The sequence below is a fragment of the Rattus norvegicus genome, chromosome 3, assembly GCF_036323735.1.
Source record: "Rattus norvegicus strain BN/NHsdMcwi chromosome 3, GRCr8, whole genome shotgun sequence".
NCBI classification, from domain to species: domain Eukaryota; kingdom Metazoa; phylum Chordata; class Mammalia; order Rodentia; family Muridae; genus Rattus; species Rattus norvegicus.
Genome location: NC_086021.1, coordinates 180,354,574 through 180,376,467, shown reverse-complemented (window position 1 = coordinate 180,376,467; position 21,894 = coordinate 180,354,574). Strand labels below are relative to the sequence as shown.

Here is a 21,894-nt window from a genome sequence, read left to right as displayed (position 1 = left end):
AGGAGAGAAAAGCGAAGCATTTTCTTTATCATTGTGTGTGCTTCTATTCCTTTTAAGAAGCCATTTTTTCCCCACAACACACACACAGTAGCTTTCTCTGCCTAGAGGAGACAGGATTGCCAAATCCCCGAGCCTTGGCTACCTCTGAAACTGTACCTGCTCCTGAGCCGGAGCCAGCATGGACATCACACACTGGGATCTGTTAAAGTCTTGCTAGAAATCCATTCTACCCAGAGGGAGACAGAAGGAGACAAAGTATCAAAGCAGAAGGCGCACTTGACTAACAGACAGCACAGAGGAGGCAGAGCTTGGCTCCGGAATACCGCTGCATATCTAAGCGGAGGGGGCAATTTTCCTACCTTCGTTTGAAATAAGATTAGCCCCTTGTTAGTCAAATCAGAAATAAACCCAGTTTCCTTGGTTTGCTTAAGGTGTGGAAGGGGAGAAATATGGGTTTCAGTCCTGATCCTGTTGTGTAAGAACAGCTCCCTCCACTGGGCTCAAAATAACCAGAATGGTTGGCATGGCAGATTCTCAAGGTTCCGATGTTCCGGATGCATTCTGACTTAGTTAGTCTTGGATGAAGGATATATCAAGTCTCGCAGTGTTATCCTGTTCTGGTGTATGTGCCTTAACAGAAAGAAATATTAGAGATTCCAAAACAAACAAACAAAAATAAATCACACACACACACACACACAGAGAGAGAGAGAGAGAAAGAGAGAGAGAGAGAGAGACAGAGACAGAGAGAGCACCTCTGAGTGCATGTATCAGGGTGAGTGTGCATGTGTGTGTGTGTGTGTGGGTGCGCACGCACATGCACACACACACGTGTAGCTATGAGAGTATATGATTGGGTGTATGAGAGAGTGAGTTGAATGCATGTGTGCTTTTTTTGTGTGTGTGTATCTGTGTTACGAGAGTGCGTTTTAAAATAAAGTCAAAGTCATCCCTAGGAAAGTTGTGTCAGAATTCCAGGCAAACTAGAGCTTTAGCGTTTGAATCTGGTGCTGTTAATTTTACAGTGATCATGACCAGAAGGCAGTCAAACAGTAGCTGAGTCAAGTCCCCCCAAAATGTTGCTAGTCTTTGACTCACTGTCTCAGGCTCCAAAACACCCACATTTACAGTGACTCAGAATGTACAGAGGAGTGGCCGCACTTTAAGCACACATGATTACTTATTTCAAAAGGGAATTATGTTTCAGGTTTAGAGAAAGCAGACCTCCACATTACTGCCCATCGAGGCCTCTCACACTACCTCCTCCTTTATAATACAGCTGTGCTTTTGGGAATTGGGTAATCCTTGGCCTGCAAACCGGGCACCAATCATTAGCTTGCTTTGAACAATACACTAACATCCCTCAGGCTCTTTCTTCCCCAAGACTCTGGCAAATGGGAAGCACTCTTTTCTAAGGGAAAAATGGGGTTGCAACAGGGATTAGTTTGTAAGTCAATATGCACAGTGATGGAAGAGTGTCTATTGTCTCTTCAATATCCCATTCAGAAGAAATCTTAGTCTCCAAACCAGGAGATAATCAATGGTGGCTCCCATGGGCCTTTTCTCCACAAAGAGCAGACAACATCTCCTTTTGTTCCCAGGAAATGGTTTGCGGCTTTGTGTGGGTCAGATTGAGAACCATCCCAGCAACCCGTAGAGCACGCCATCCTTTCTGAAAACAGGTGTATTTTTTTTCCAGAAGCTTTGTCTTATCCTGAGGGAGTTGAATGGAGACCCAAGAAAGGGGTTGAGAGTCAGGACAAAGCCCCTGGCAGAAGGAACATAAGACTGAGAACTGATTGCAGGCTTAGGACAGTGAACCCATGAGCCGGAAGTCACAGAGACACTTGACAGAGTGTTATTGAATGTGAAATGTACAGTTGTTTACCCTTCATCCTTCACATAGGCAATCGTGAACATAGGGGATGAAGACCTGTCTCCTGTGCTCCCTTCAAATTACCAAAGCTCTGTTTAAGCTTCCTGGGCCTTTCACTGTATTCGTGTTGATTGAGAGGAAAATAAGCGATTTGGATGCTTCAATTGGAACTGACAAGTGAGACAGTTCAAGCATGGCAATTACCCCAGAACGGGACAATAGAAAGGTCTGTGTAGCGTCCTTACATGAGGTTAGATGTTATGGTGTGACAATCACTGCTAGCTAGTACCATTCTCATGCACATTTTTATCCATGCTTAGGAAAAAAAATACGGTTTTGCATAGGAAAACACTGAACTCTTTTACAAAGAGAACTTGACTCTCTTATCTTTCCTAGATGTGTCTGTGGTACATTAGTGTATGGGCTACCAAAGTTGGGGTTATAAATCTTGGCTTGCGTCCAGACACACCACACCAAGCCAACATAGTTCCACATGGAGAGGTTTAATGAGAGAAGAAGAGTAGAAGAGGGGAGAAGAAAAGGCCGGCCATGAGCACTTGGAGGGAAGAGGGGAGGGGAATGGGGAGAGAAGGGACAAAGGGGAAAAGGGCCAGAGAACAGAGAAGAGCAAAGAGAGTGAGGAGGGGAAAGCAGCCCCCTTTATAGTCAGGCTTGCCTGGCTGTTGCCAGGTAACTGTGGGACAGAGCATACCTGGCTGTTGCCAGGTAACTGTGGGGGTGGGGCTTAGACAGAATGCCAACATTCTGTCCCTGGAGCTGTCAGCAGAAACACCTATGGATGTGAAGACCCTGCCCCTTTTCCATTCTGACTGGTAAAAGTCCTTGAAGCCCTGGAATAGATATGCAAGCATTAGTAAGAATTATAACACATACAGATACCATTCCGGTTTCATTCCCTTGGTTGTGATAAAATATCCTGACAAAGGCAACTTAGAGAAGAGAGAATTTAGTTTAGCTCACAGCTCCTGGTTTCTAGCTATTACTGCAGAGAGGTCTAGGCCCAGGAAACTTAGCAACTAGTCCTATCAAATCCACAGTCAAGAGCTGAAAAAAAATCATGTATGCATTCATTCCTGCATGATTACACTCACCTGCCTTCTCTACTGCTTTATAATTCAAGGTACAAAGTTAAGGAGCCGTGCTGCCTACTTTCTGGATGGGTCTATAAACCACAATTAATCCAGCTTAAGATAAATCCTTGCATTCATGCGCCCAGGTCATCTTAATCAAGACAATGCCTCATTTAGACCCCTTACATGATCCTATATTGTATTGAGTTGATAATTAAAACCAACCGTCACAAACACCTCATGACCACCTCCCATTTGCTAGCTGGCAGTACACAATCACAGAGGGTGATTGATAGATTCTTGGTCTACAAGGAAGGGAATGTAAACTGGTAATTGATTACATTTCTGTATCAGAAATGAGGGATAGTAAATGAAATAAAATAATAAAATAAAAACAAGGAAAATATACCAGGACATGAAAATTAGCTTGAATCAGGTCCAGGAATAGCAAGCACCTCCAGGAAGCTTAGAGAAACCAGTTGTAATTGACTGAATGAAAATGAGCTTCTGTGTCTAATGCGGTACAAGTCTGTTCACAGGTGCACTCAGGAAAGAGAGAAGCCATAACTAGTCACTGTTTCTAGTTCTCAATAGAAGACTCACTCTAGCAATAAATCTTGAAATCATGAAAGAGTTGAGAATTATCTGTTCTTTTTAAGGGTCACAATAAGAATTGATTCCCATCCAAAATTAGCAACAGAAGCCTTTGTTTGAGGTACGATTTTAGACAATGCAGAGTTTCATCCCATAGAGTGCACAGTGCAACTGGAGACAGGGGTGGTGACTCCACAGCGGATATCTGGTAGACCACTGTATAAAGGTAAGCAAAGAGAGACCCATGAAGAACAGCTCCAGTTGACATCATGGGTCTCTAAGATGGTACCTAGAGGAAGAAGACACAATAGTACTTTAACAGTTGACAGCATCCAGTCTCAGCCTAGCTAGAAAAGAACCTCAAAACGAAAGCCAATGGGATTTCAGAGCAGCCAGCCCATAAGGCCTCTATTATCCCCACCCCAGATGAAGGCTACAGGCAGTCACTGGATGCTGAGAGATGGAGGAGTCAGGATTCTCCAGGGTTGAGAGCCCTGAGAGCTTTCTAATCCCAAGTGGTCAACCCTAAATGTACATGCACATCAGTCACAGTAAATAGACTCAGCAGGCTATGTTTATATACACATGTGTCTGCCAATAATTAAAGAAGCAGTCATAAAGTTGTGAGGGACTTGTTGGAGAGGAAATGGAGAGGTGGGGGTGAGATTGTAGGAGTTGGAAGGGGAGAGCACAGGACAAAAAAGGATGTAAATATAGTCCTCATGCATGACACTCTCAAAGTAAATCATAGGGTAAATATTTAAACAGGAAAAAATAGAAGCCATCAATTAAAGGAAATTAAAGGTCTGGTGTAACTAGAGGTAGGACTTTTGATCAGCTCTCACCACTGGAGAAATGCTACTTATAAAGGATATGAGTTTTAGAACAAATAGATGTGAAACAGAGGTTAGATGAAGCAATTCAAATTATGTCTGAGTCCCTGACATTGATATATACACTGTGGCTCAGGTCAAAGAAAGTCATCTACAGAAACAAATTGATCACATGGTCTGGTGGAATCAGGTGTTTGAAAATGTCTCACATTTCTTTAGGGCAGAGAGAGAGAGAGAGAGAGAGAGAGAGAGAGAGAGAGAGAGAGAGAGAGCGCACATGTTTAAAAACAACATTAGCAAAATGAACTTGGGAAGGAAAGGGCTTATTTGATGATACAGAGTGTAGTTCCCATTCAAGGAAGCCAGGGCAGGAACAAAAGACAGGAACTTGAAGTCAGGAACTGAAGCAGAACCCATGGAAGGATGCTGCTTCCTGGCTTACTCACTCTCCGTGGCTTGCTCAGTCTGCTTTTATATGATGCCCAGGCCCACCAAATCAGGAGTAGCTCTGCTCTTGGTGAGCTGGACCCCGGACATCAATCATTAATAACAAAGTATACTATAGATTTGTGTATATCGAAGCATTTTCACAAGTAATAGCATTCTCTTGCTAAAAGGAGGAATGGAAGTTGTAAAGGGCATACTAAATATTAAATGAGTATTTCTAAATGTATAAAAGGATTAGAGGCTATACACAACTGAAGGAATGAATTTGAATATAATGACTTCACTCATTCAGAACGCAATGTAAACTATTAAAATTCACATAGATATAGAGCTCAATTCTTTGGACTTAGAACTGTTTGCTCACAGCTACTATGTATTACACATGTATATTCTCACAGGGTTTACACAGCTGCTATGTATTATACATGTATATTCTCACAGGGTTTACATGGCTACTATGTTTACACATGTATATTCTCATATGATTTACATGGCTATTATGTATTACACATGTATATTCTCACACAGTTTACACTGCTACTGTGTTTATACATGTATATTCTCACATGGTTTACATGGTTACTATGTATTACACATGTATATTCTCATATGGTTTACACTGCTACTATGTTTATACGTGTATATTCTCACATGGTTTTCCTGGCCACTATGTTTTACACATGTATATTCTCACATGGCTTATGTGTATATCATCTCTCTGACCAAAACAAGCTAACTTTTTGCTTTGATTTCTTATTCCCAAGAACACCAGCTCCATTATTCATGCTGTCCTACTAACCGAGCATCAGTGGACTGGAGCAAAGATTTAGAAGCCAAGAAAACATCCGGTTCTTGTAGAGTCCTCAAGTCTGGTTCCCAGAACTGCATCTTGTGGCTCACAAGCACTTGCAATTCCAACTCCAGGGGGCACGATGCTGCCCTCTTCTGGTCTCTAAGGACACCTCACTCACATGTGTATTCCCATACATACATATTCATGTAATTAACAAAATAAATCTAAAAATCAAGGAAATCAATGTATTTTTCAGTAATATTAAAATATAACCCTGGTGTAAAAGGTAACAAAAATAATATAATAAAACAAGATTGAGTCAGTCATGAATATAAATTAAAAATCTTCATACAACCTTGGCCAATTATATTTAGCTACAATTACACAGTGTTTCTCAACCTTCCAAACGCTGTAACCCTTTGATACAGTTCCTCGTATTGTGGTGACCCCAACCAAAATATTATTTTGCTGTTACTTCATAACTGTAATTTTGCTACTGTTCCGATCTATAATGTACATATTTGATACGCAGGATATCTGCTACACAACTCCCAAGGGGCCACGACCCACAGATTGAGAACTATTGATTTAGAAGTCAATAAGCCATGACTTTTGGGGAACCAGGACTTGTTTGATGTTAGAAATGAGTGAATTTTATCTCAAGTAAGTTACACATCAAGAAAGATGATTATTTTAAAAAAATCTGGAGCTGGTATGTTAGTGACTTTTCTATGGCTGTTATTAAACACATGACCAAAGGAAACTTAAGAAGAGGGGCTTTGTGTTCCTCACTTCTGGAGGGCCACAGTCCACCATGGCAGGGAGAGCACGGCAGGGCAAGAGGAACAGGAAGCTGGACCGTCACATTTTAATCTACACGGGAAGCAGAGAGAGAGTACAGAAAGTGAGCTAAGGCTATCATATTTCATACTCCACCTTCTAGGGACATACTTCTCAAGCAAGGGTCTATCTCCTAAATGTTTGATAGTCTTCTGAAACGGAAGTAAATGTATACTATTAAGTCTTCAAATGAATACTGAGGGTTCAAATAAACCTGTGGGGGGCATTTCTTATTCAAGATCCTCTCACTAGAAATCATAACCAGATATTCACAACAACAAGACAAAAATGAAAGCCGTGACTACAAAATTGACCCAAATCCTAATCGACACACTGGTTTATTTAGCTTTTTCTAATCTTCCCTTGACTTTGCTTACCATAATTAATTATATGTTGATTTCAATAGAAAAACAGCAAATGAATTCACCAATTGATTTTGTAGTTAATAAACCTGTAACTCAAGACTCTGATATATCAAATTAAACAGCCTTTCGGCTGTTGTAAGTTATTTTTTTGAGACATATTCTTCAGTCCAAGTTAGCCTCAAACTCATGATCCCCCTGTTTCAGTACCCCATGCGTTGAGATTACAGGCATATGTCATGACATTGGACCAGATATTTTTTACATAATATGTTTTGTAATAAACATTGATCCATGTGACTCGGCCTCAAATAAGTCTCTTAAGACTTGACCTTTTGAATTCTATGATGTCGTTTCAAAGAAAATTGGCACCCTACCTCCAATTTCAATTTATAGATTTGATATCAGGTATCAGTCCTGGTGACCAAATTGACATAGAAAATGATTCTTTGCTCCCTGAAACATATTGGCCATTTAAACTTATGGACTTGGTACAGAATATCAATTCTGATGACTGATTAACATCGAAAAATGATTTTGTTCTCATAGATACCCATATTTTACTGTCTGAGTTATTGTTATTAATATATTGCTATTGAAATTGCTTAGGGAATGTGTGTATATTAGCAGCATCAATGTGTCTTTCTCTCTTTGTGAGTAATAGATTAAGGGGTAAAGCTTAATATTATGAAATTAATTTTCAAATATTGCTGGTTTACGGCTGTGGAGAACGTGTTTGGAAAATTGCTGAATTGAATTAATTGGTATTCTGATTTCGCTTCTAATGTGAAGCTTCTTTTTAGATTGAAAATAAATGAAGAAAGATGTTGAACTTCTAGGCTGACTGAACTGTGGACAGTCTAATTAGCATGCAGGGCACTTCCTTAGCTCTCACCTGTCTTATGCACACCAACGATGGCCTCGTGACTGCATCATTGCCTGAGGAAGGAGAGGTTACACGGCTTTCCTGCACAGGGACCAGGGATACAGTTGAGGGCCCCAGATCTTCAAAGTCCCAGAGGTCTGCAGCCCCTGGGTCCTGGGAGGCTCACATCCAGGTCAGTGTCTTTCACCCAAGAGATGATGTTGTTTCTTAAGTTCACTAAGAACTACTGTAGAAAATGAAGAAAATTCTGGTTCCATATTCTCTTACAAAGATAATCTGGGAAGGAATGGCTGAGCTCACCTCACATGTAATTATGTGTATTCAGTAGGAAACGTGGTGCAGAGAGAGAAAGCCAGGCTTCTGCCCACCCCACTCTCTGTCGCTCCATGTTTTTTATCGTGGCTGAGTCTCCTCTCATCTGTCCACGGCTGAGACACAGCAGGCATATAAATGTGAATGTGTTTCTTCTCATCTGTTGCTTTCTCTCTTCCTGCCCATTTCTCCCCATTACACCCTCGTTGTTAATATTGCTCAGACATGTCAGCTAATGGGATGTCTTTTGACTGTAAGCCCAACATATTTACTCCTTCCCAACATGTTAGTTAGCCAAGGATCAGTGTATGTCTCTCTCAGGTCACGATAATGAAAAACAAGGTCACCAGCTTCACCTCACTAACCAACCACAAGAAGGAAGGCAAGTATCGTGGAGCACCACGGGAGAAGACAGCCTGGGGGGTGGGATCTCATTTCCAAAGGGAAGATAGTGTCTCCTGGCTGAGCCCAAGCTCCGCAAATCCACAGTCACCCGGTGGCTTTCCGGAGTAGAGAGGCAATGAGGAAGTCAAGACCCTGGCATGTTCACAAGAAAGGCTGAAACAAAGGTGGGGGCAGGATGGTGAGCAACCAGCAATGGCTACAAGAAGACAACCAGGGAGTCTCTTCTGTACCACTGAGGCCGGGGCGTATCAGCCTCTGGGTGGGTGGATTTAGCTGTGCACATAGAAATGTTATTTGGAAAAGTTATTTATATATTTTCTATGTGTATATTTTGCTATAAAATACAATGCATGTATATTTATAAACGTGTGTGTATATAAATAAATGCGAACAAGTAAATAAATAAATACAAGAGTACACAGAACAAGAAAGACTGTCTTGCCCACATTCTAAAAACTTTAATGCTATTCAATGCTAATTCTACTTATATCAAACTGATTGTCTTCTTTCTTGTAATTTTTCCCCGTCTTAGCATAATAGCTAAGAGGTGTGGCTCCGTTTTCCAGCTTCTCAGACTTCATATCAATGGATTCATCCTCAGTGCTGTTTTATGTCTGGTTTGCTTTTCCAAACAGAACCATACAAGCTCAGGAGCATCGCAGAAGTGTGGCCTCCTTGTTTCCCCGGTTTGCTTTGTGTATCTTAAATCTGTCAGTCTTAGTTGTCTGTCTTTCTTCTGCTGTGAGTCTCTCAGGTTAGTGCCGCCATTTTGGGCTATGCATTGGGTATTGGTCCCTCTGGGTCTACTGTGAACCTTGCTGATACAGGCGTCCTTCTATGCATGTCTAGGTGTACCTGTGCATGGTCCTGTTAGTGTAGTCCCAACAAAAGAAACGGTGTGCCCTTTCAGCTCTAACCTCGGTGTGGTTTCCCAGTCACAGCTTGCTCTGTGTATGAGGACTTGGGAACCCCATGGCCATGCCAGCCACTGGTTCTGAAATTTCTTTATAACTTTTACTCTCTCTCCTCTCTTCTCCTCTCTTCTCCTCTCCTCTCCTCTCCTCTCCTCTCCTCTTTCTCCTCCTCCTCTCTCTCTCTTTTCTATCCCTCCCTCTCCCCTCTCCTCTTTTTCTCCATTCTCTCCCCCCTTTTCTCTCCTCTTTCTCTTGCTCTTTATCCCCTTTCCCTCTCTTCCTCACTCCTGTTCTTCCCTCTCCCCTTTCTCCTTTCTCTTTCTCTCTCGCTCTGTCCTTCTCCCCTCTCCCCTCTCCCTCTCTTCTATCCCTTTATCCTTGCTCTGTCTCTCTCTGTCTGTGTTTCTGTCTCTGTCTCTCTCTTCTCTCTTCTCTCGTTCACAGCCATTAATGTGGATACTTAGATATGTGCATCTGGGTGCCCTGTATATGGAGGCCTGACAAAAAGGGTTGTGAGAAACCTCTTGTGGCTGTCCACATTTAGTTTATGAGACAGAGTCTCTTACTAAACTATACACACGCTTGGCTAGATTGATTGGCCAGTGAGCCTCAGGGCTCCATCTCTTCCAGCCCCCACAAGCCCAAGTGACAGGAGCACACCACCATCCCTAGCTTCCTACACTCTGGCTCCAGGGATCTAAACTCATGTCGAGAACAGTTGTCACTTTGCAGACTTAACCATTACCCAAGTCTATCCTCTTAGTTTTTCTTGTGAGAACTTAAATCTAATAAGCAGTTACTTCAGTTGTTGGTGTCCGGCACGGATCCTTAAGCCAGAACCAGTAGATTTTGCCAACAGATGAGCTGTAAGAAATGAACAGAGGGGTAATATCAAGGTTGACAGCCTCCTTCCCAAATGATGAGGTTGGCTTTTCCTGACATTAGGAACACTGGACCTGGGCTTCAGAGATGGTCCAGCAGTTAGGAGCTCACACTGTTTTCCCAGAGGATCACAGTAGCATCCAGGCCTAGCAGATCAAACCTGCTGTTAACTCCAGGGCATATGAGGCCTCTGGCTTCCTCAGACAACCATACTCATGTGTGTGCATAATCATTCATGTGCAAGAACACACACACACACACACACACATACACACACACACACACACACATACACACACTATAAAATTTTCTTAAAAAGTAAAGACCACAGCCAAAAAAGAGATAGAGCCCTGTAGAACCATTGGTTTATATGAAGAGATCATATCTGAGAATTATGTTATATAGGCACTCTGCACCAAATAGATATTTTAATATAGGAATCTAGACCTCAGAGGAGAGGCTGTCAACAGATAGTCACTTTTACTTTAGGGAATGATATAATTGAGAGGAAGAAAGATAGACATAGACAAAGATATTAAAAAATGTCAGGCTGGCCTTAGGAGGTTCTAATGTCTTCTTGGTTTTATGGGAGAAGAGTCAGAAAGAAGCAGTATGGGATGAAGGAAATGTTTTGTTTATTTTGCTTGATTTTTTAAAGCGACTCAGAGATATTGGAAACTATGAATGTGCTGATTGGTATGTAATATTACTGGTGATGGTATTTTATGGATTCATCTGCAGAGAGTGGGAGCCACAGGAGTCTGGTTGCCTGGGGCTGGTAGGAACTGGTAAGAAAATAGAGTTTGTAATGGGCTGAAAGGGAAAGGGAGGCTCATTAGAAAATGAGAGCTGGTAGAGCTCAGGTCCTGTTTCTGACTGGAGGAATGGGTTTGAAAGGAGGAAGAAGAGTCGCAGCAAGTTAATAGAAAGACAAGAGAGTTGGGGAACGCTGTCATGTCATGCTGTGATGGTCTAGAAAGAGGAGGTAGATTAACAATGCAGAAAAAGAAAGAAGAGGAAAAAAACAGAACAAAGACCTAATGAACGGCAAGAGTTCTCCACGTCTAGAGAGGATGTGAGCAAGGTAAAGATGCAGGGGAGCAGGGGTGAAGTGTCAGGGAGCCATGATAGAAAGCCCAAGAAAATGTTCCAGAGGGCTTCCATTTCTGAGGCAAGTTTGAGTGAGATTCCAAGATGGTAGAGAGAAAATTGTGAATAAATAGAAAAATGAAGCAAAAGCAAGTTCTAGTACTTACCAGGAAAGCTTAAAAAGATAGGCGACTGTGACCATGTACGACATGACTATTATGAATTAAAATACAGACCAATCGCAAACCCAGGCCTTCTTTGACAAGGTTCCACTCATATGCCTGTAGAAGCAAATCTGGCTAAGCTATAGCCACCCTGAACTGAGAAGCAGCAAATGTAGCAAAGATTTATTTTTTTCCTCCTCAAGTTTAGAGTTAAGTACCTACTGGTATTGATTTAGCTGCTAGGTGATTTCACCGAGATGCTGCATTTTCTGTCTTCTGATGCTGTAGTTGGCATATTGGCTCGTATCCTCTTCATGGGCATTCACGACACAAATCATAAAGATGCCTTTCTCTAGTTTTAGGGGTCTTCTTTGGGGAAAAGTTGAGATTCCTAAGAAGAAGCTCAAGACTTCTGTCCCCATCTTAATTGCTATTTGCATGGTTCACAACCAAACATAGCTGCAAAGGAGTCAGACAATGAGTCTGTGAAGGCCGTCACCCTGAACCATGTCAAGGCTTTGGTTAGGGAAGAACAGAAGGATGAACTGTGCTGTAATAGACACCTACACATGAAAATGGTGGGTTTTTATTTCACTTTTATTGGAATTAATTGAGTTTATTTGATAAACGAAGGTAGGAGAAAGGATCCAGAGAGAGCGATGATCTCAAAGGATATGAATAATCACCATGGGATTTATTTTTTTACTAAAATAAAAATAAAACATACTATGATATAGGAGGAACAGTGGCAGCCACCTCTAAGTAAATGCCAGGAACCACACAGCTGCAAAAGCATCTCTTGCAGGAGGACCTAATTGAGGACTGCCTGAGAGCCCAAGGATTGCTGGCACAGACAATGCCAGCCAATCAGGAACTGCTGTTTAGAAGCGATGCTTTCTTGGGACCAATGGGTGTGAATGGAGGATATTAAAGGGCATCAGTGTTAAGATGAGTTTACTGGGACATTTCTCACCTGCTCCCAGAGTCTGTGTGATTGACTCCGTGCGACCTCACCTCCAACTCCCAAAGGCAGGTAGGTTTGGGAGATGAGTAGCCCAGGACAGAGGCAGCACTATGGGGGTTGGGATCAGCTGTGGAAGAAGCATTTGATATTTTCAAGCTATGACTTCAATTTGGATGAAAATATATCAACTTGTATGTTCAATTAGCAACATTTTCTTTCTTTGAAACAATCACTAATCTTCTAGACCATACATTCATTCAAAATAAAATATGGACCAGTTCATCCAATCATAAAAGAAGACTAACTCATTATGAAAGATTAAAATATATGATATCATGTTTTGGCTTCTTTTAATTAATTAAAATTAAATAAGGTTTATACTCCCAAATTTTCATCTGTCTTGTGGTGAAAGGCTTTTTATGTATCATGTTTTGTCTATTAAATAACACGTACGTTCTAAACATTCCGTGGACTAGACTGTCAGTGTCAGTAGGGAAGGGAAATTTAATTTAACACAAAAAGTAACACTTGATTGTTTCTGTAGAATCCTGGAGATTTTGGAATCATCACAAACAGCACAGGTTTTTTTTTTTTTCATAAAATTGATTGAGTTAACATCAATTCTGAAGTATTATTAACTCAACATTCGTACTTGAGCTGCAGCTATGAAAAAAGTAAATATTCTTCAAGGGGCTGTGCCATTTCTTCTGGGGGCAGAAAGTGTGCTTTTCATAATATACAAGACAGTTAGAGGTTGTGTAAGACTTATACTAGTTGTGCGTGCATGCGTGTACACACACACACACACACGCATACACACGCGCACCCACACTCATGAATCTTCCACATCTGACTCTCCTGGCTATAGATGATGCTACTGCCCTGTTCCATCACTTTCTACCATTTTTCAGTGAGACAGAGTCCCTCACTGAACATGGAGCTTGGCTTGTCACCAGCAAGTGGTCACAATCCTCCTGTTTTTCTGCTTCCGCATACCTCCAGCATTGTGGTTGCAGGTGTGTGTGGTCACTGCTCAATTTTTATTTGGGTTCTGGGAACTCAGTCTGAGGTCCTTGTGCCTGTATGGCAGATACTCTTACCTGAGGGGCCATTTCCCAGCTTAGAAGGCAGGTTCTTTACTAGAGACAATCATGGCACTCTTCTGTCCTCGGAACAGCCTGAAAGGATAGTAGGAGAATCTCTGCAGTCTGCAGACTATGGGATCCGTGAGTGCTCCTGAAAAGGACAGAACTAAAGTAGAGTCAAAGCAAAAACTCCATAATCGAGCTCCAGGACCTACCGTTTCCATTAGAATCATGTTTCTACCTCATCTTCTACCTGGGTAGAACTCAGACCTCCTTCCCACTCTGCGGTTGACACACATGATCTGCACATACATATTAAAGGAGAGCTGCACTCAGTTCCAAAGCCAGACTTTCAACTGCCCATCCTGGGGGTTGAAAAAGAGCAGCAGACTTCCTGAATTACTCAGCTGTCTGTCTTGATAGAGTCAGCCTGGGATTTTCAGAGTCCCAATTCTCTACGGTCTTAGAAATATATTCTCAGAAGAAATCAGTTCAAGGGGGAAAGGAGAGGAGAAGTCAAAAATCTTGCTGAAACATAAAAAACCTACACAGCTCCATAAATTTAACATACGCGGCATATTCCCGCAGAACTAATTTGGTTCCAAGAGGCAGGCTTTAGCCTTCAAAGTCATTTGTCAACATTTGACAAGGATAGGTCCTTTCTGATTTTTCTGAGATCTCTTTGCTTGTGTCTATGTGTGTTCCATCGGCCGCCTGTAGGAGAAGAGGTACCCAGTGTGTGCACCACGCACTGCTCCTAAGTTCAGAAGTGAATGCGGCTGCAAAGCTACACGTTGCTTTGCAGCAATAGATTGAAAGGCCAAGGCCAAGGGCAGCCATGTTTTTCAACAGTCCTCCAGCACATCAGCCAAACTGAGGCTGTCATTTACATTTAGACAAGCTGTCTGTGGCCATCCTTCCTTGGGAGCTCTTAAGGGAACAACGCAAATGATACAGGAAACTTTGGTTTCTTGTTTCCTGAGGACCAATCTTGACTTGTTAGGAAAACCTGCCGAAGTCTAGTACCTACTAAACTATGGTCAGAGACCTTGTCGATGGACTTACACAAGTTGAAACTGTTTGGTTTCCTGATAGTTTTCTTACTAATATTGTGTGGATCGAATAGTAGCAGGAACTACTCAGGGAGCCCCACCAGACACTGTGCGGCAGGGAGGAAACTGTCAATCCATTGCTGACCTCATTCGCTGACTCTTACTGAAACCCGAAGAGAGAAATTAGCCAGTAGCATCTCCAAAACCAGAAAACGCAGGACTTCTTATTGTACAATGCATCTTCTGCTTGCTAATTGCCAAACACAGATGCCTCTCGTTGGACAGGAAATCAATGACGTGGCTTTGTAACTAGAGAGCCGGGTGCCACACAATCAGACAAAAGCAAGGTGATTTAAGCTGAGGTATAGCGCAAATGAAGAAGACCTTCACCTAATGTCTGTGGGCAAAAATGGTTTTGTGCCCTAAATAATGCATACATTTGTCATACTAAAGGCACGTTCTGTTCTGTGTGTCCCACTCCTGAGATGCATACTGCATGCATCACAACACCAGTGGGCCGTGAATAGAGATGTGCCGTGGCTATTATAGTCACAACACGGGTATGGCTTCCGGTTCCAAACTAATCCGCATGAGAAGGTTATAGACCACCATGCACGTAAGCCGAGACTAGAGCCATTTATATTTGTCTAGAGCCCCTAAAGCCTCTAGGTCCCGAAACAAAGGGCATACAGTGATCTTTAAGGCAAAAGACGACACCAACCACTATCATACCAATCTTAGATGAGCGTCAGAGTCACATGACTCTGTTTGATTGATGACCGATGCCTTTATTAATTATTTAGTTTGTGTCTCATTTGTACAAACGTTTATTGTTTCGGCTTGTTCATCTGGACCAGGGCCACAATCAATCGCAAAAGTGCTGCAAGGGCAGACACAGCCACTGTGATCACAGTCACTCAGAGCCATTGTGAGGACAGAGGGCTGAGAAGGCTCTAAGCAGACAAAATGGCGTCGGGACAAGACGGTGTCACCATAGTTCCAGAAGAGTCCATTTGCAGGGAGGCAGCCTAGCAGCAAGCATGGAGCAGAGAACAGAGATCACATCCTCAGTGCCAACAAGAAACAGGGAGAGCAAACTGAGAGTTGTGCGAGGCTCTGAACTCTCAAAGCCTGTTTGTCAATGATGTGCTTTCTCCTGCAAGGCCATGCTTCCTAAACCTCTCCAAACAGCGCCACCTACTGGTTACCTAGGGCTCAAACGCACGAGCCTGTGGAGGGCGTTTCTCATTTAAACCACCACACAGGCCCTCTTCATCTTTTATAAGCGAAATAAACTCCTGTATTTGCTGTCATATTTCTTTATTAATAGGTAACACCTTTATGTGTGCTGGCATTGAGATTTTAGAGTTATTGTTATTATTGTCATCCTGATTACGTACTTTGAGTGGTTTGCCTAACTTTATTTTCCCCACAAGCCCCATTATTTTTACCAAGTAATTCTGCAAGGCTTCCCGGGAACACACATACTGCAGTCTGGTAATACGGATGGACAATATATATGGCATATAGATCAGAGAAGGGCTCTCACGAGACATTTACCTTTCGTTCAGCTCCGGAGGGCTGGCGCCTCTTGGAAAGAATGACTTCATCCTGTGAGCAAGGTAAACTCTGAAATCTACCTTTTGATATTAGGCCCGTAGAGAAACTTAGGGCACGCTCTGTCAATTGCGTGGGTAGGGACGATCTTTTGTTCTAAACCTATTGCTTGCTTCCTGGATTTCTCATGCACTGCTTAATGGTGAGTGTGGAGGATCCATTGCTCTCCCACCCACCCCCACCCCCACCCCCACCTAAGTCCTTTTATGATTCCATTACTTCATATGTGTTCTTCTAAGCTAAGTATGATATTGTCTGGAGACAGGAAAAAAACCCATTCACATAAACATGTGCACTCACGAATACATATCGTCACGTAAGTAACACGCGTACCTGCAGATGTCCCTGTTCTGCGCTTAGAACCACTCGGTTGTTTAAATGGAAGTCGCGGGTGTAAAGTTCAAAGTAATTCATTTGGAACTGAACGGAAAGACCGGTTGCTGACCTGCTTCCTGGCTGTTTCAGAGTTGTGAAAAGTCGGCCTCTACGGCCCCACTAGGATTCTGCTTGTCAGGCTGGAACAGAACCAGAATCCCCTACAAGCATCCTGGGTTCATTAAGAAGTTAACGCACCCTCAAAGTCCCCGACTCACCCCGAGTGAGCGGTAACAACCCCAAGCGGTGCTGAGTCAGCAAGCCATAAACTTTGCGTGCACACAAATGAGCGGGAACTGAACGCCCAGAGCGTTCTAGTTGTAAAAGGTAAGCTATTACCAAGACACGGGACAAAAGAGTGTCATAAAATGCCCATCACCTCAGCTCCACGATAGTCCCCAAAATGTAAAGGACAGTAAATAATTTCAAAACGTGCAGGACCGTAACTTGGGTCGCTCGGATGGAAGCGGGACGAGACGACGGAACATCACGCCTTTCTTCAGTACCTCAAGAGCGTCCTGTGATAGTGGGTGCAGGCTCCCTTTTCTCTCTGCCTCACAAGATTCCCCTTTCTAGGGACTCTACTCATTCCATGTCTGTGTGCAATTCCTATCCACAACGCACAGACTCCCCTCCTGGAGAACTGCCCCAGCTCTGGGCACTACTATGCATGGCGGTGACTGACCCGGTGCTTGTTGGGTTTGTCTTCAAAGTAAGGTGACTGTTCAGTCGAGTTCTTCCCCCAGGGATGCTCACGAGAACAGGGTGACGAGGGATAACACACAGTTCCAGTAAAGGCTCTGTCCTGGCTTTGGCACTAAAGGCTCTGGGAATGTCACGTCAGTAGCAAACAGGAAAATTGGTCACTCTGGAAACAGAGCCACATGTCTGCTATTAGGTTCTTCCCCAGTTAACGTTCTGCTGCCTCTGTCTTCATAGTCCTCTGCCCAATAAAGCACACGCACACAAGAAATCTCACCTCAGCCTCCACATCTGGACAAACCAAACCGAGATACCCACTTGCTCTGTGCCTAGAAAAACTCTGAAAAGTGTTTTCTCGGGAAAGCAGGCAAGCGCACTGTCCTGGTTACTTTCCTGATGCTGTGGTCAACACCATGACCAAAAGCAAGGTGGGGGAAGCAAAGGCTTGCTTAGCTCACAGGTTACAGGCTTGCCTTGAAGGGATGCAAGCTAAGAATCTGGGGCAGTAACCAAAGCAGAGATCGTGGACCGATGCTGTTTCTTCCCCCTTCCCTCAGAGTTTGTCGTTTGTTTTCTTATACAGCCGGGTACCATCTGCCCAGGGGTGGCACTGCCCATGGTGCTAGCAATCTAATCAATTTAATTTCCTCAATTAAAAGCACCTCTTCCCAGGTGATTCTAGTTTGTATCAAGTCCACAAGACTAACCAGCATGTATAGTTTCACCAAGGGACTGACACTTTATTGGTAAAGGTAGATATTCCAGGATGGCGTCCAGGATCAGGTGGACATAACAGTAGACAGGGCCAGGGAAAGGCCTCTCTGAGGACCACTTTGACTTTGACTAGAAGCAGCAAGAAGCACATGGACACAAGCATTCTGGGTACAGGACACAAGGATGTGGCATCCTGGGCCTGAACACACTTTAAGAATCCATAGGATGCCCTCCTTTCCGATGCTCTTTCCTGAGATACTGGTGCCATCAGCACAACATCTGCCATCTTCCCTTCTTCCATGCCCTTTGCTCTACAGTAGGTGAAGCAACAGTCAGGTGGTAAACTCAGGCAGAATCATTTGGATCCTTTGTCCTAGGAGCAAGTCCAAGAGCTGCTGAGCGAGGAGCTGTTTGTCTGGCTTCTGTAGAGGCTACTCTGCCCAGCTGAAGCATGGAGAAACAGGAACGCCACCTTGATATGGTGGTACAATGTGGCCTCCAGCTATAGCCTCCAATTTAGCCTCTGTGGGAATCAAGGGGATGTTTGACCTCAGTTTCTGCATCTGGTTTTCAATGTGTTCGGAACCAAAGCAACATAGGTCTTCCGTACCTGGGAGCTGCAGGATGGACACTGAACGTCAAGTTGCGTCCAATAAAGGACTCTTCCAAACACAGGATGGAGGAAAGATGTCAAGCCGCCTGAACTAGACAAGCATTGGTTAAGCTTCTATTCCACACAAAACTTTTCAATGACTGTCCTTTAAAAAAAAGCTAAGTCCTGGCTAATCTCTCCCACACTGCAAGATTTTTTGTCGCCCTTTTATCAGTGCTTTCTAGTCACTCTAGATCCTTTAAATGTTTTTACATTATTTTATCTGTTTAGATATTTTGGCTGTATAAATCTCCATGCAAACACATAGGTGAGGTGCTCATAAGGCCAGAAAAAGGCATGAGATTCCCCTGGAACTGGAGTTAAAGACAGTGGTGAGGTAGGTGCTGGGAATCAAACCCAAGTCCTCTGGCAGAGCGGCCAGAGCTCTTAACCTTTGAGTCATCTCTCCAGCACCTCTTTTGGGCTCTTGATCATGTATCACCTCTTTGTTGTCCCAGCTCACTACTGTCTAGTTTCCTTTCACGGGAGATTATTGGACTTCATCGGCCCATCATTCTCACATCTGGATCTTCATTTCTTAAGGTTCAGTGTCAGTAGCACTACAGGAAGGAGGGCTCCCTAAAACATGCTTAGTTCCAGAATGCAATTTCCTGGTAACTTGATGTTGTTCATTTGGGGTTTTTGTACAACAGTCTGGAGATTCCTAGGAGTTTGTTGACCTGTGCAGTACCTAGTGCCTCTATTTCCCAGAATTCTGTTGAGCTGTGCCTCTATTTCCCAGAATTCCACACACTCAGTGACGCCTCAGTCAACCTTTCCCATCTCCTGTTTATCTCTAGCACCCAATGCAGTCGTAGGCAGAGGGGAGATGCCCCATTAATAATCTGTCAGCTCTGTAAAAAACAAGAGAGACATATAGAATTTGTGTGGACACGCGTTTCCAAATTGCATTCTACAGCACCTCACCATGGGGTGTGCCAGAAGAAAAACAGGGCAAAGCGTCCCTGCACCCAAAGCCGGCTTCATGGGGGAGCATGGCCTCTCACCTGTCTTCTCCAATTCAGACTTCTCAGCAAGGGTTCACTTGAAAGATTTGCATCCAAGTGAAGCCAGACAAAGAGACATTCAACCAGAAGAAAGAAAATTTATTAAAAGAAATTTGTGCTTTGATAATTCTGATAAAAGTTCTCGACGTAGATGAATAGCACTGACAAATGGGTGTTATTCAACTTGACCTGTATCTTTTCTAAATCTTCCCTCCCCCAAAGAATTATGCACGGAAAATTACCAGTAGAGTTAAGCTGAGCATAAAGCTATTCATGCTTCTGCATGCATTGGCCTCTGTCTCCACCATGGTTTCTATGACTATCTAGGATTTTGTGTCCACTAGAAAGTGATTAAAAGTCCAGGAGTAAACCAGTGCTTTTCAGGAGGAAGGCTGCAAGCAAGCAGGGCTCACTCTGTTCATCTCATTCCGTCCAGTGTCTCCTGTCTTAAGATGGACGCTGTTCTCAATGTGGTTCACAAAATATCACATGGATGAGAATTCCAGAGCAGTGAAGAGCTGGAAAGAAATCTCAGAGACCAACCTTACTGAGGGACAGAATTCTAAGCAAGGAAGGCAGAGGTAACAAAGTCCTTGTGTCGAGTGCGAATTCAGTGAGTGAATTTATTAAGTGTGTCAGCAGCTGAGCTTTCACTGTTGAAGGAAAAAAATTAAACATTTGAAAGAATGAGGAGTGTTGATGGAGTCAGATATATAGATGCAGATTGATAGAGAGAGATGCTTGTGGTACAATAAGACCTTTCTCCTTTCTCACCCCTACCCCTGAGTGTGACCTCTGAGAAGGGTCAGGGAGTGCTGATAACCCAAAGACAACGAACACAGCTGTGTTCACCCTATGGTTTCTAGCTGTTCTCTTCTGGAAGTAAGAAGTCTGGGACAGAACAGAACCAGGTAACATCGGAAAATTTGAAGCCAGGGCAACAGGTACTCTGAAATGGAACCTGGGTCAACCTCAGGACTCCAACTGGACATGACAGCCAGTGACACCCAGTGAATTACATACAAACCTCTGAGCTCCTGCTGATCCAAATAAATGGGGAAAAGCAGAAATGGCTTCCTACAATAGAATATAAGAGACGAAATGTACAACGGAAGTATAATGGAGTTAAACACTCGTCTGACAGCCATGTGTAATACTTCAGTCTCAGAACGTGTGGATATCGAACTGGGCAGTAAAAATTTAATGATAAATTGGATGTTCGTGCATTTTCAAGTTATACAAATATGTCCCCCTCTGTACTAATTTTTTGAAAATTCACTAGATGTGAGCATGGCACCTTGACTATCCAGCCCCTTACCCCCTCTAGCTACCCTTAGATCCCCTCTCCAATATATTTCCCTTCAAGCTTCAAGACTCCTTTTAATTGTTTATTATCAAGTGGATTCAATTAGTGCTGTTTCTTTGTGGAATTACCTACTGTGCTATAGAGAACCTACCAGTGTCTAACCCCCACCCCAGAAATTTGAATCTCCTTCCTTATCAGCCTCCAACTCTCAACGGTAAGGATGGGACTTTGGGAGCCACTCCCAATGCCATTCTGGGTTTTAAATGGTTGATTCTGTACAGATCTTGCAATCATGACCACAGTTGCTGTGTACAATAGCCATATCATTACAAAAGGAGATCGTTTGCCATAGGAGAAGCCTGGAAATGATTGGAGGGCAGCCCAACAGCAGCAGAACAAATGTCCTCCATGAACACCAACCAGAAGCATACAGAAGCCCAATCTGTGACTTTCTGGACTCCAGAGTAAATCCTGAATAAAATGATGAGGAGGCATTGGGGAACTCTGGGATAAGTGCCTACTGTATGTTTCTGAATTGTTACATGAATGCTGTGGAAGTTAAGCTGAGATGGAGGTGCTGTTGCATAGTCCAGAAGGAAGGGGACATAGGTCATTGTTCCATAATGAAGAAGATAGAGGGGACATAGGACCTGCAAGGATTCCCATGCTCTAAATGACATCACTGAAAAGTCTGGAGATACCAAGATTCCATGCAAGAAGGAGACAGAATCAGTATTGGTGTCAATGGCCTGAGTTCGATGTCACACTGCACTTATGTAGAAGAATGTCTTCACATGTGGGATCAGTAGGTGCTTTTGGGGGAGGAGTATCCTGTCACCAACTAGGCCTCTTGGGATTGATGAGCAAACTATTTTTTATATTAAACTTTCATCTAACTTTTAACTTGTTTCAAAATTGAAAGAATGCTTGTA

General features: G+C 43.1%; 1 long non-coding RNA gene across 2 annotated transcripts; it reads left to right on the top strand.

Moving 5' to 3' along the window:
- Window positions 1-2,619: 2,619 nt before the first annotated feature.
- On the top strand, window positions 2,620-5,874 carry LOC102552273 (uncharacterized). Of its 2 annotated transcripts, XR_352913.4 has the most exons (3): window positions 2,624-2,709; window positions 3,627-3,787; window positions 5,606-5,874. It is a non-coding gene; the product is annotated as an uncharacterized LOC102552273 (long non-coding RNA). The 2 variants fall into 2 exon arrangements; XR_005502771.1 differs by lacking the exon at window positions 3,627-3,787 and having other exon boundaries at window positions 2,620-2,709.
- Window positions 5,875-21,894: the final 16,020 nt, after the last annotated feature.